We start from the raw sequence: 15,846 nt of genomic DNA, 5'->3' as shown, positions 1-15,846 counted from the left end.
ATGAGCATTAGAAAATAACATACATATTGCATTGGTATACTATAGACATAATAAGAAAGACCTAATAAAAGGATTTTTGCTGCAATATACAAATAAGAAGCTTTTTTTAACCCCCTACAACTGCTTTTCCTTATCCTGCTACTGTTATATAATAACTCTGATCCAAAAACCTCAGCTCCCCATCTGACCTAGGTAAATCCCTTCCCCCCTTGAATCCCACAAATGAACCTCTTCAGTCTTCTTTAGGTGCTGTTCATGGACTGTGGGCAACCATATCTGCATTTACTGCAGCCAAGGTAGGATGAGTTGTTTGTGCTGCTTTCAGTTTGAAAGTATGTTCACGTAGCCCTGCATGTGGGAGAAAATAACACACCACAGTATTACTAACATTTTCAGGACATTCTCGGGCCTCTGGTCATGGGGATTTTTAAAGTGCTTTAAGTTCCTGAAATGCAGGTTGTTACAGAAATGCCAACAATTATTGATCCCTCTCAAATTGTGATTTCTGAAATGTAAAACCCAAGGACACATTATTGTGGTGGAGGGACAAATCTCCCATTTTACAGGTTTTACAGAAAAAATTGTCTGTAGTCTCAATGTAGAATATGCTGTACATTAGCATTTAAGAGGGCAGCACTTAGAAAACAAAGCAACAATAATAAAGCAAGGTCCATTTAAAATTCAAGATAAAAGGAAATAACATGAAGTAATCAAAAAGATAAAGCCTTTAGGCAGGTCTCTGATGATATATACTTGAAAAATCACTACTCTGATGCATATAAAAATAAAATTAACGTATTCCTTAACAGCCTCCAAGTCCCTGACGTGCCTACATACACAGGGCTGACGCAGAAAAAGCATTAGCTGAGGAGACCATTAATTCACTGAATTATGGGAAAACAGCTGGATTGGATGTTTTCCCATACAAATTCTATAAAATCTTTAAAGAAACTCTGCGTTTCATTTACTGTGCAACATTCACCGTGGTCCTGAACATGGTGACAAGCCAAGACATTTGGCATAATCCTTGTTGAGACTGTACATGTCCAGCTTCCTGTCATCCACCTGCAAAGGCATTTCCAGAAAACTTTAATCTGTATTTCCCCATTGCTGAAAACCACAAGGAGATAAACTTTTTAAACAGACATTATTTGTTTAATAATAAACACATTTATGCCTATCCTGTATTAATCAGAGTGAGTAATGAGAGAGTCATTACTCATGAAGCCTATATTTGGTTATAAAGTCTTAACTTTGAAACAGTGGTAAATGATTCTACATCCATGTCAGCTAATTGCACAAGATTTTTCAAATGAGCTATTGTTCCTTAAGTGTATAGAGTCTGGAATCACTCAAAGCACCCTTTTCCTCCCATAAAATGCAAATTTCTCACACCAAAAAATGTTTCTGAAGAAACAATAATTTCAACAAATTCTTCAGCTCAAAAAATGTTTGGAGAAGTTTCAGAACTATCAAAAAAGTCTGTTCAAGATGCAAAATTGAGTATTTTTCTCGAGTGTGCAAAATACTAGTTATAGCAGCAGTTTTAATAGATTGTTGGAAGTATGCCAAAGAAATGCTTTAATGGACCTTAAGCAATATGTCCCCGAGTTGAAGGGCAGGGCATTGAGACTGAACCCTTTCACTGTATTCCCCAATTAATAATTTAGAAAGATACTCCTGTTACTCTGAAACAAGCAGCTCCTTCTGGCCTTCTTACTTAGCTGACCTATGGATTGCTCATAGCAAGGGACTGAAGGTTTTCATCCACTTTGTGTAGGCCAGAACTGGCCCAATATTTTCTTAATCTGGATCATCTGCTATCCTTTTGTTATTTTTTTCCTCACAGAGAAATATACCATAGAAAGAGGTTTAATGCATAGGGAAAAAATTGGTATCTGTAATTGCGGCTTGCATTTGCATGTTTTCCTGGGGGTTTGAATTATTTAATGTCCTAATAGTGTCTTCTCTGATTTTTATTTCCACTTCATCATCCTGATCATATAAATTTAATGCTCCTTCTCAATACTGCAACATTTCTTTCACTCCATCCCCTTTGTTTCTTCCACTCACCCTTTCTTTTTAATCCCTGCCCAAATGACAGCAGACTGTTCAGTTTCTTTGGCAAGCAGAATTAAAAATGAAAGCAAAAGCAAATTACAGTAACACAAATAAATCAGCCTGTGGAAATTATATCTACAGCTTACATTCTCATGTTAAAGGGAAGAGGGCCAATGTAGTTTTAGGCCCAGCTGAAAATTAAGAACCACACAGACACTTGCTCAACCTCCACTCTCTCCTCCTCACCCTCCCCCTGTAAAATGGAGAGGAGAATCAAGGTAAGATTTGTAGGTTGAGATAAGAACAGTGTAATAATTGAAAAGAAATTTAATAAATTGAATATAAAATACAGTAATAATGGTTAATAATAATAGTAGTGAAAGGGAAAAAAACAAGTGATGCACAATGAAATTACTCACTGCCCACTGAAGGATGCCAGACCCTGTTCCCACACCCAGATCAGCTTCCCTTTCTGGTAACTCCCCCCATTTTATACACTGGGCATGATGTTCTATGGTGAGGAATATCCCTTTTGCCAGTCTAAGTCACCTCTTCCAGCTGTGCTCCCTCCCAGTTTCTTTTGTGCTCCTACTCACTATCAGAGCATGAGACACTGAATGAGTCCTTGAATCAGGATGAACACAACTCAGTAGAAAACCAAAATGTCATGTGTTATCTACACTATTCTCATTCTGAATTCAAAACACAGCACTGTAACAGCTGCTGAGAAGAAATTAACTCTATCCCAGCTGAAACCAAAACAGGAAAGTATTTCTTTTTAAAGGATGACAATACTGATCAAGCCATGAACTGCACTGCCACTGAGGGTAGTAACAAACATTCAGCCCCTAAGGGTTCCAATGTGGCAAGCCGCTTGAGAGTCACTTATGATTGCCATGTAATCAACTCTTCAGTATAATTTTACATTACTACAGCTCCCAGTAATGATTTTTCTCTTTCAATAAAATATAACTAACCCTCTGAAAATCTAGATAGCCATCTCTTTACTTAAACTTTAAAAGCTTCATTGTTCAGATATTGATGTCATTCTTCAAGTTTCTTCAGGGGAAAAGAGGTAAAATCCAAGGGTTTTATTAATTAATTCAGATGTAAATCAAATAAGAGAACATGTTAGTTGCTTAGTCCTGTATAAACACATATTTACTATTTTCAATATTTTTGGATGTTTTCAATCTCACTTCAGAGTGACCTTGAAAAGACTGTGTCAAACATCTAAGTCTACACAGTATCTCTTACATGCAATCTCCTTCCCATCAATTTCCCCTGACAGCAGCATCTCAAGAACCCACATACATTATGTTTTTTACATTCATGTACTTCAGGTTATAAAATGACAGGTAACTTAATCAATATTTTACATATACAGATCTATTACTTCATCATTTTACAAAAACACATCCAACCTCAGCTACTGTCAAACACAAAAGTTCTCTGAAATTATTGTGACTTCCTCTGACTCTGCTTGCATTTGAAAAAGGCTGTACATTGCTGTGACTCTCTCACAGAGCAATAGACAGGAAGACTTCCTAATGCTTGGCATGGCCTTCTCCCCTTTTACGGTCAGATATTAGTTATATGGACATTTAATTACATATATTTACAGCTGTTCCCTATTCAAAAATAGACTGGAAAAACAGGAGAAGGATGAAATCCAGCAGTGAGTGAGGGATGCCAAGAACCTAGGAATGACTGTGACTGATGGTCATAATATGCTTAATTGTCAGAAAGGCTGAACTGTTCAACAGGTTTTTGAGAAAGGACTAGAAAATAGAATGCAGTGTAGCTAATAGGCTCAGAAAAGTATTTTTAAAAGTGTGGAACTACAGAAAGAGCACACAGCTGAGTCAGTAGGACATGACTGGAACAAAGTCAGCTTAAAACCAGAGAAAAGAAGCAAAGAAGCAATAGTTTAAAAAAGAGGAAATTTTAGAAGGTGGCAGAAGTTTCTAAAGTAGATGAATTTCCCATTATTCTCAGAGAATGAAGAGGTTAGAGATGAGTTTTCAATCAGCCAGAGATGATGAGGTGAGAAAAGAACAAACATGCCTCTGTGAAAGTCTACACAAAATTTGGAGTGTTGGAATGTTCCATTTTCACATTGAAGCTTAGAGTTTTCCAGAGACAGGTGTTTTAAGTAATAGGCCTCTTTGGGCTCAAGAATGATTATTGCAGAAAACTCACTTGATGAAAAGTGAGTGCACTTATTATTCTATCATCTTCTCTCTCAAATATTCTGCTTGTCACTTCTTTGATGCTTTGCAAACCCAAGCTCAGAAAACTTACGATTAAATAACAGGAAGCTCGAAGTGAGATCAGTCATTCCCACAAAGTGGTTGGCCCATGGATACAAGCCAAGTTTCAAGCCTTTCTTTCTAGAGTGTTTCTCATCACAGTAAATATCCCCTAGCTGTTTGAAGAGATGTTGTGCTAGACAAAACAAACAAACAAACAGACATACACCCATCCAGGAAGTAAAGAAGTTGACAAAGTAAAAATTAATTCCAATTCTGAAAAACATTTCCAGTCATCCCTCTGTTTTTAATTATTTAAATTTTAAAATTATTTTTTGGAAACCAGGTGATACAAGAACTGGGGGAAATATCAGACAATAACATTAAATATATACATTCACAATGAGATTCACAAATGAGAGATGGAGAAGTCAAATTTTCAACATTGATGGGAGTTATTACACATTTTTCTGGACATGCACATTGTTAAAATATTGTTTGAAAACGAATTTTAAATTTAAGCTTTTGTCACCGTCTGTATCAGGAAAAAATACAACTTTAAACAAATTGGTTGATTAGCAGCAATGAACCTATCATATGTCAGTTGTGTTACAGATAATAATTTTGGCAGGTTGGGAAGTACAAACACAGAACACTAAGAAAAATGAGTGATGGTCTCAGCCATCATACAGAAAACCAAAGTGTGTTCTGAAAAAATCTGTCTCAGAAAATAATAGTTGCATGGAAAATGTACAGAGGTTTTCATTTCCTACTCTTTTGAATTTTGTATTTCAAGTCCACTTGCCAGGGTTTCTTAACTGCTATCATCTTTTACCTTTGGGCTGGTGAGAAATTTTAGGTATTTCTGCGTATTTCCAGAGGACACAGTACTGAAAATCCTACTGGAGTATGACAGTCCTCAATTCATGAGCAGTGTTTAGGTTCTTGTTTTGCAAAGACAGCTTTGAAATTGGGTGTTCCACATGTGGTCAAAGCCCTCACTCCCATCCCACCCCATACTGTGTGTCCCACGGCTCCTTTCCCTACACCCCTTCCTTCTTGTGGAACCCCTTTGTCCTCCTTCTTGTCCCCCAGAGGGAAACAGTCAACTGGGAGGCAGCAACACACTCTGGCCTCTGAAAAGAGCGACAAGGAAACACAGGGAAGCACAGAGGTGAGAAAAGAAAAGAGACAGAAAAGGGTCAGAGGGAGAATGGAGAGAGGAACAGGGAAGTCCCCATTCCATGGATGCTGGCGAGAGGAGTGAGCCCACTGACCTTTGGAAAACTCCTTCACAAAAGGGTCAGACCAGACATGAAGGACAGAAAAGAGGCTTGAAAATCTTAAAAAGATGCCACAGACTTAAAGAAATATCTGCCAAAACCACAAACACTCAAGTAGGAGGAGGTGTCCATGCCTTCCATGCTTGGAGATGCACATTCTTTCCTGCCTCCCCACCTTCTTACTCTTCAGGAGAAGATTGATGCTCAGAAGCTTTCACAACATATGCTACAACATATGTCAGTATGTCACCAATGCCATATGGATCATTACAGTCTCACAGTGCAAACAGCATGGAGGAGATTTTTCAGATCTGAGTAGTAAATGATGACTAGAAACATATGATGGGTTAGAGGTTAGGATTCTTCAGTCTGAAGATTTCAAACTTCTTTTCAATTGTAACATTCATCTATTGAGAGCATATCATTATAATAAACTCTATAGCATAAAGCATTTCCTCCAGAAATCCCGTGAATTGCTGCTTTTTCCTTGACTAGAGCTGAAATCCAGAGGAATAGGCAGTACTGTCTACCTAGAGTAGTAGGCATACTTCAGGATACTTTAGGATACTTTATTACTGATGGATGAGAAGTACAAAACTGTCACCTGGACCTCTCAACCCCGGGGAATGTTTCAAATTCAATCCTGCATATCTCATGCCATCATTGCTGGTTATTTGCTGTTTTCTAAAATTATTTTCTTTTCTGACATGTTTGTAGAAGAATCATAGGATTCCAATGCTCTGGCAGACTGAAGCAACCTTGAAGCCATTTTTAAGTAGAAAAATTTGAGGAAGGTGATGAGGAAGGTGTATTTGGAAAAAAACTTGGCTGATGACAGAGACCACCACAGTTCATAAGCCTAAACCCTATGAAAGTCTTCTGACAAGCTCACTCAGGGAACTCCGTTGGTACGTAGTTTGGGAAGGGTGCAAATCCCATTTCAGCATTAGATGTAGAAGACTCTGGATTCTGACCTCTCTGGCCATTCTGGCCATGTGTGACAGGATGCCAAGTGCTTGATAATGAGCATGTAAAAGTAAGTGAGACATGCTTGAAAAGCAGTCCCCAAACTCTTCTAACACATGTACAGAAGCATGGCAGCTCTGAGCCTGGTCACTTCTATTGTTGTTGCACTCAAACTTCTTGGGAGTGGAACCACAGGGCAGCCCTGGTGCCAGCATGATTGAAATGCCTAGGCAGGAGTGTTAGAGTGGGTGATCTTCAGAGGTCCCTTCCAATCCTAGCAATTCTGTTGTTCTGTGAGCTCTGTAAAAATGCATATAGAAATAGAAACAAAGCCTTCCTCTGCAGATGTCCTTTTCCTTCTTTTGACTTTACCAGGCAGGTTTTAACTATTCAAGAATACATTGCAACTCAAGTAACTGAAATGAAAAAAAAAAAAAGAACTTTATCCTTAAAGACTCTTAGAGTTTATACAAGAAAAAAATAACATAGATTATGATCACACTAATTAGAAGGGTCAGACTCCTTAATGTAGCCCCTTTTTTGTTAAATAATATTGTTAAACTGGCTTGTTCTGTATCTCTAGTGAGACAGAGGGATAGTATAAAGTGTAATATTTACGTTAGTTTTGTTTATGTTATTTCTAAATCTTTATTAATAGACACTAGTTGGAATTTGCTAACTCTTTTCTTTTTTATGCCAGTCTGCTGGGGCATTCAGACCAATTTCATAACCTGAATATTTTCCATAGCTGCACATAGACAGCCTGTGGAAGTATTTTCATATACAAAATATGTGGACTTCAGTGGTGGGTCCATTTTGGAGCTTGCTGCGTCTCACATGGGGACAGCCCTTGTCTCTTCTTGCAAAGGGCAAACATGCAGCTCCTCACTACCAAAACCTTGCCACATAAAAACAGTATACAGCTTCCTGTGTGGTTGTGTGCTGAAGTGCTCCAGCAAGAGCAGCTCCATAACTTTTGACATTGATTTCAGAAGAGCTCTAGTGGCAGCACCTATATTGGTTTACAGTGGAGATCTAGCACAGAGCCATCTACACCTCTTTGACCAGTCCTAGAACCAATGTAGCACAGAGCTGAACAAGATAGTGCAAAATCAAGATATTCTTTCACTTTTGGTCATTATCAAGCTGTCTAGTTATAAATTAAGCAAACAATATCTCCAAATGAAATTGCCTCCCATCCTCTCTCTTTACAAACAGTTATGAAAAGTTTGTCTTTGTCGACAGTTTTTCAGCCCCACAGGTGCTGCCAGCAGCACCATGGGAGACATATGTGCTCAGTCCTGGTCTGCCTAGACTTGTGGTGAAGAGGCCAGGGCTAAGACTGGTTAAAAAGAAATACTCACCCTGAATAATCTCACTGATTCTACAGCAATATATGAGTCTCTTCAGAAGACATATGTATATAAAACTCAAGTATCAACCCACCAAGAGGCAGTGTTTTTCTGTGGTGTGAACAAAGCCCCAAGGGCCCATCTCTGATAACAAAAGAGACCTTTGTCTCTTATCCGTTGCCAGCAATGGAACTGACTGATATAGACCCAGCAGTGGGCCACTAAATGTTGTCAAAAGCAGATTATCTGATTGCAGCATATGGTTTTACCAGCAGTTGAGAAGAGAACTACAATGCACAAATAATATACAAGTGTAACACATTCATACTCTTGCTTCAGAAAAGAAGCCTGGTCATATTTGTATTGTGCTCTGTATTTTATTATTAGTGGCTGCTTAATTTGTATTGACTTTATGGCAGTGCTTCTATGATTACCATTGCATGCACCAGTGTCTGTTGCCTTGAGCTCTACACATTCTTCTGTTTGCTCCATAAAAATTGGATCAAAAGCTCTCTGTAGTTTGGTCTATTTCTTTCCATAATGTAGACTAAAAGGGAGTTTTGTGCCTGCTAATTGTCTCTGATAAAGTAATATACTCAGAATTACACCTATTGTGTTTTAGAACATGTTTTGCCAGACAGTGCCATCAGACAGAACAGGTACCATCAACATAGTCTTATTTTGTCACAATCAGACATCTAGTAGCAGGTGTTTTGGTGTTTTGATTTTTTTTGTCCTTTTTTTTTCCTGTGGCATTGTTGTAGTTTAAGCCCAGATGGAAATTAAATAACACAGAGCTGCTTGCTTGCTCAGCCCCTAACCTCTTCCTCTGATGGATGCCAGACCCTGTTCCCACACACAGATCAGCTGCCTTTCCTGGTGACTCTCCCAGTTTATATACTGGGCATGATGTTCTATGGTGTGGAATATCCCTTTGGTGAGTTCAGGCCACCTGTCCCAGCTGTGATCCCTCCCAGTTTCTTTTGTTTATGTCCTAACTGGTGGAGTATGAGACAAGAAATAAAAAGTCCTTTACTCAAGATAAGCATGACTTAGCAGAGATCCAAAACATCAGTGTGTTATCTACACCATTCTTATTCTGAATCCAAAACATAGCGCTGTAACAGCTGCTGAGAACAAATTAGCTCTACCCTAGCTGAAACCATGTCAGGCATGTAAGCATAAGAGGATCTTCCAAGAATTGTAAATGAGATCACTTTTACAAAGACAACAGTAAGGGTTCCAATGTCTATATTTGCAAAGATAATCTGCAAGTGGAAGATTTCTTGTATTTTGAAAACTGGTTTCTTCCATCTCCCCTACTAAAATAAACCAGGAGGAGAATTAACATTCTCCTGTGCTTTGGACAGCATTATGAAGTTTGGTTGAATGGAAGCTTTCTTTAGTAGATTCATGCTTTTTTTTTTTTTTTTTTTTTTTTTTTTTTTTTTTTTTTTTTTTTTTTGTTTGTTTGTTTGGGTTTTTTTTGTTTGTTTGTTTTTGTTTTTTATGGCTAGTGAGTAAACTATCTGACTGGGTTTGTGTAAAACTATAACAAATGTATCTGGGAAGGCATAAAGCATGGAAAGAATGCAGTTCACCAACTGTGGCCACCTAATGCAGTTTTAGTTGGGAGTAAAAGACATTGAAAAATACTTTTTTGCCTAAGAACATGCAAGGGAGCCTAGTGCAGAAGCCATTTTTGCCTGATGTGTGTGTTGTAGGATTTTTTGGAGATGTTTGCACAGACCAAAGACCTTGCCTCAAAGAAGAAATAAATCTGGATGCAGCTGAAAGCACCTATTGCTATTTTAGGGATTATTTATTTAAACACTAAGGAGGGAGTGAAGGTAACTTCTAATGCAGAAACAAATTTGGTACATTTTTAGCATCCTATTGAATCCTTAAAAATCTACAAAGAACAAGGTATTTAGAGATCAGAATAGGAATGGTTAGATAAAAAATTATGTTTTTATAGTTATTGCAATACACTCAGATGTGGAAAAGAAAGTTCTTCCCCTTGGCATGAATATTTTGAAGGAACTTTAGGGAGCAAGCTTTATGGAAAGTAAATCTATTTCTATTTAAAATCTAGAATTTCCCTGTTGAAAAAAAAATAGACAAAATACTGTGGTGGATAAGACCAACATTTCAGTTTTTTTCATTTCGACCATTATTTGGCAAAGTCTTCTTTGGAAGCAGTCAGGTTGAGGTGACCAGGAAAAAAAGGATCAAATCTGGGTAGTGCTAGCGATACCTTAAGTTTCATTTTTCATATTTTTCAGAGTCTGTGCTGCCTTGGTGTGTAAGTCTGAAGTTCATATTAAGTCTTAGTATGTTCTCTTCACAGGGTAGGTAGAAAAAAACAATCCTTTTCCAGCTTGAGACCAAGGACAACTGTTATAAGCCCCAGGCCCAAAAAGTATAAACAACAGGTTAGTTGGACCATTAACCCCAATATGTAAATCAGCCAAAACTAATAAAAGTGTGAGACCTCTTGACTGGTCATCCATTTTGTGACCATTTTGGGTCCATCTCAGTTATAGTCCTGGGCAGGCTGTTGTACTGCCCAAGGTTTATCCACTAAGGCTTTTTAATACCTACTTTATTCTTTTAGCTCTGTCTAGTCTCTGTTCCAGGTCAGTCTCTCAAGGCATCAATATTAAGAGCAAATCCACCACCCATCTTGTACTGCTCCCAAGGGCTGCAGCTCATTCTGTTGACAAACATACACACCAGGCCTTATAGAATGACATAAGGAAATATGAAGAAAAGCTAATGCAAGAAAGCCAAATCTATCTAAGCTCTCAACAGTACATTGTTGTTGAAGGGCTTTGAGCCCTTCAAGTATTTGAGAGTGTTTTTGGATGGTTCCTGAAGGATACATGCTCTTATCTTCTGCCTCTCCTGAATTTCCCATTAGCAGTCATAGATCTGATAGATGAAGAGCAGTCCAAAGTCAGTAGCTGCTGTCTCATATTGTTAGACGAAACCTTTCACAGTTGTAGTGAAAGTAATGGTGAGACCTTCTTATTTAGGTATTGAGAATACCATATCCATCCAATCTCTTTTAAGGAGCCTTTTGAATTCTGTTCAAGCTTTTGCAAATAACTATGAACAGGTTACTGCTCTGAAAAGTGGTTTACTTTGCTGTATTTAGAAGTAAGCATTTAAGCTCTTGAACAGTGGCTCCCGTAGCTCTGGAAGGCAAGGAAGGCTCATTGTTCTTCCCTTTTCCTTGTAAATAAAAAGTTTGCCAGACACTGTGTCCAGAAACAAACCATTTACTTGAGTAAATGAGTACATCTCATAAGGATGTCTTGTCATTGTTTTCTCCACACTGAGTTTCCCTCTCCTTTCCAAGGGTACCATTTTCTAGGACTGTCTAGGACTAGTACTCAAGGTTATTTCATTATTAGTATGTTTGTCTGAACCCTCTCTCCCACAGTGAGATAATTGCTCCTGCTCCCCCTTACCTCTACAAGGCAACTAAGGAAAACTTTATTGTTGCCTGGAATAAAACACCATCTTTCCCAAACAGAATTAAAATTATTATATACAATCAAACCCTTAATTAAAAAGTTTTCAAGGTGCACAATATGGCAATATGCACACATAGTGCACCTGCAATTTTTTCAGGGTTAGTTGATTTGTATACCTATCAAATATTGTCCAATTAAAAGAACAGTTGAATAGGTAATTTCCCCCTGTGTTCTGCCCCAGTGGAGTAATTCCAGGAGCTTTCTTGTTATGTCTTTTAAGTTCTAGTGGAAAACAAAGTGTCCTTGCTAGACTAAAAAGCAAGACTAAGCAGAATTCCAAAAAGCTAACATAGTATCTTAGAAAGTGCAGCTACTATGTTGAAGTGACAACGAGTTAGAAATTATACAGCTATACATTAAAATCTATAAAGCTACACAAAATGCAAAAATCTTTAGGCATCAATATCAGCTTGCGAAAAGCCTTATTGTGTCCAGCAATCCTAAAGGCAGAGGACAAGCTGAGAGCTGCACTGGTGGTGGGGATTACAATAAAATGGACTTTGGAACTATTAATGCTGTTGCTATTCTAGGCCATGCATAATTTTGAGAAACCTTTAGCTCCGTATTACCTGCAGGTAAATAGAACAAGGATTTTGTAGCAGGATACACAACTACCCTCTTCACACCTCCATCTATTGTGAGTTCTTTCAGCATCTAAATTTTATGTATTCCATAATTCATTCTACTACTTTCTCTAAGGTTACTACAGACATGTACTAACACCGTTCACCAGAACCTACAATGGTGATAAGAAATGTAGGGCAACCAGCACACATCATTTTAGGAAAAGATGGTCTTCAGGAATGCCTGTGTGCCACTCCAGGAAGTAGAGCTGTAAGGTGCCCAGAGTGGCCCCTTAAAAGGAAACCACCGTAGCCAGAGCATATCACATTTTTAATTCGAAAAAAAAAAAATCCTGAAAACAGGATAAAAAAGTACTCAATGCAAAATTTTGATCAACAAAAACCACAAGTGGTCCACACAATATGTAAAAAGGCTAGATACTTGGACCCCTACCTATTTTCTGGGGAAGAGTTTTTACTGAGTCTATTCTGCCATCTAGTGACCTAACAAAGATAAAATTCCAGCATTCCCGTCGTCGTGCGTGAAATCAAAATAAAGGTGATCAAAATTAGCAGGTACAGAAAGCAAGATAGGAAGAGTGCTTCTGTAAAGTCATGGAATGATCAGAGATAAAAAGGATAAAGAGAGGGAAGCAAGATGCTTGGGAATTCAAGATACCTGGGAAATGAAGTCTTAGTCTGGGCTCTGCTGTGGTTTTATTACGGCAGTTAAGTAGCATAAGGGGCAAAGTGATTATTATGGGGAGAGCGCTTACTTTTCCTACTGGTTTCAGGTGAAGCCAGGTCCCATAATCACTTATAAATGGAAAATATGCATAGAACAGAGGGTACCTTAGCTGACTTCAGCTGCGCTGTCTGCAAGAATAGCACATAGCTGCAAGGATCAGTTCCTTTTTTGAAATGCCTGAGCATGACTATTCAAAAAACTGTGGAGGATGAATGTCTTCTATGTGGTATTCCTGAACTGAAAATAGAGAAAGGCTTTTTTTTTAGTGGCTCCTTGGGGAAGTACTTTTAACAAAGAAAGTATTCCAAATAAAGAGGTAAGATACTTCAGAGAATTTCCCTATGTAATAATTATTGTAATATGGCCACATAGCCAGCTAGAGTCAAAGCTAGACAGTTTTGTAAGACAATTTCAGTCAGCAGTTAATGAAACTTGGATTATTTAGGGCTATGAACAATGTGGAAGACATGTGGGATTGTGTGATGTAACTAATTGTTTGGTATGGACACCAAATTTGTGTCCTTGCTGTTACTTGAGCTAAGATGCTGCAGCAGTGTGAGAGTTTTACTTCATAGAGAGGAAATAACACTGGTATGAACCTATCCATGGTCTTGTTTCTGAACCACAAACCAGAGCTGTTAGCTCAGGCAAAGTACTATGCTGGTGAAATTATATCTGTTTCAATCCATGTATAAGAGACTAGGCATGTAATGTATAGTTTCTCCTTGTTTTCCAGCAGAGAATCACACAAGTAGATTTTCCAGGTGTATAATCCCACACCTGCAAAAGTCCCACTCTCTCATTTCTGCTAACAACTTTTATTTTAACACAGCTTCCAGCAAAACACCCAGGTTACTGCTTCATTTTACAGATCAGGAACAGAGATGAGAAACTTTCCCAAGCGAACATGGGGTACAAAACTCACAAGTGGACACATATTCAGGTTTATTATATTAGGTATAGGGCTATTCTCCCTAACATGGGGACTCCAAACATTGTAATGCAATTGGTGCTGAGGTAGGAACACTTCCCTAGCAAGTGGAAAACAAGTAAACAAGAAAACCCAAAAATGATATTTCTTACTTATGTTTAATTCTGGTTACAAGTAAGAGTTTGCATATAAAAATTCAAAATTTTCTCATTTCATCTAGACAAATGTGATCCTTAGCTGCCATCTATATTTGCTGTCAGGGACCAAGCGGATTATCATGTAGGGTGCTCCCATCTCCCTCATATTTCTAGCCACCTGACATCAAAGGCATCAATCAATACAGCAAAAATAAAATATTCACTGTGGAAACCATGGTAACATATGCATTCTGATCAATGTCTTATGACATAATACACTGGTTGCTACAGTGAATCCCTATGCTGCAGAATACCATAGCAACAAGGCTTTGATTCCCCCCCCCCTCTAGAAAACCATCAAGACATAAAGAGTGAACTGGTTTTCACCAGTTCGTTTTCTAGTTTTGTATTTCTCATGTTTCAGATGCATAGCTTCACAAAACAAAACAGAATCATGTGTACAGCCATACACATACAATACACAATATTTTATTAAGTACTTTCATTGGAGAAACAACTCCTGTCTGATTTTCATTGTCATAAGTGTGTATAACTCTAGTTTCAGAAGATCCACCAAGTTTAGACTGATGCAAATGAGAAGAGAATTTGATTCAGCCTCTCAAATATGAAAAGTGTTGTGACCTGATGCTTGGTTTTATGTTGATATCAGAAAACAGCCTAGGGCTGCAGCAGACCTAAATATTTTTTGGGTCTGCTTACAGAATTGAGATGGTCCCACATGGATGAACTGTGGCCACAATTGTCACACACCAGCTTCTCCCAGGGCAAATCCAGCTGTGCTGGTGACTGCCAAGCAGGGCTGTGCTCCCCATGCCATGTACCTCACAAGGACAGAGAGCTTCCCTTGCCCTGCACCAATGCCCTTGACACACATTTCTCTTCTACAACAACTGGTGGGGCTGAGATTCAGAGACACCTTCACACCTACATGGCACTGCTAAGCATTTAATGCAAGCTGTTTCTAGTTGAAATTTGGAAGTCTGTCAGTGATCAACAGACTCACAACTTTTGGGAACAATGAATTTATGGCACTACCTAGTGAGAAGTAAACTCACCACTGCATAGCAAAACCAGCTTCAGCCTGTAGAAGAATTGGGATTAGTATTCTGTATCCTTGGCATCTTGCCTCTCTTTATTCATGACTTTTGTAAGAAACAGGTGGTACCTGTTTTGGAGAACACTGATTTGGCTTCATAACTTGCTGTGTGACATGCCTGTTTGTGTCCTTGTTTGGCTGGGATTTCTCTTCCTAGTAGGTGGTAACGTGCTGCATTTTGGATTTAGGATGAAATGATGCTGATAACACACTGATGTTTTAATTGTTTTTAAGTAGTGCTTACCCTAAGTCAATAACTTTAGCTTCTCATACCACCCCAACAGTAAATAGGCTGTGGGGGAGCACAAGAATTAGGGAAAAAACAGTCCTGCTTCCAGACAGGAGAGGGTTCATTTTTGCTGCAGGCAGGAGAGGGTGTGGCCAGGACCTGGCAGTTACTCTATACGAACTTATTATTCTGTACCACCTCATTATTCTATACCACCTCACATCACTGCCGAGGTACAGAGGAAGAGAGTCTCTGCTGAAGTGTTGAGTAAGTCTGGGAGTAAGTGAGGAGCAGTAGAGTAATGCTGATTTCCACACAGAGGGGAAAAGTTGGGCAGTTCTGCTTCTGACACTGATGGAGCTGTTGGGATGGTATAGCTGCAGGCAGGTTGAGCTCTGTAGTGATGGCATCTCTGCATGTGAATCACACTCTTTTGTACATTCTTGCTCTTCATATTGCTGCTGTTACTGTTCTTATCTCATTGCTGTTTCCAGTAAGTTGTTCTTATGACAACTGTGATCTTCACCTTTTGTGCCTCGAATTCTCTCCAGCCACTCACAGGGGGAAGGGGAAGCAGGAGGGGAAGGGAGTGATTTGTGGTGTGGTTTGGAGGGTCTCAGTGAGAGCACTACATTGGGGAGTACCATTCCTAAACCATGACACAC

Source organism: Vidua macroura, chromosome Z (assembly GCF_024509145.1).
Source record: "Vidua macroura isolate BioBank_ID:100142 chromosome Z, ASM2450914v1, whole genome shotgun sequence".
NCBI classification, from domain to species: domain Eukaryota; kingdom Metazoa; phylum Chordata; class Aves; order Passeriformes; family Viduidae; genus Vidua; species Vidua macroura.
This window is presented reverse-complemented; position numbering follows the sequence as displayed.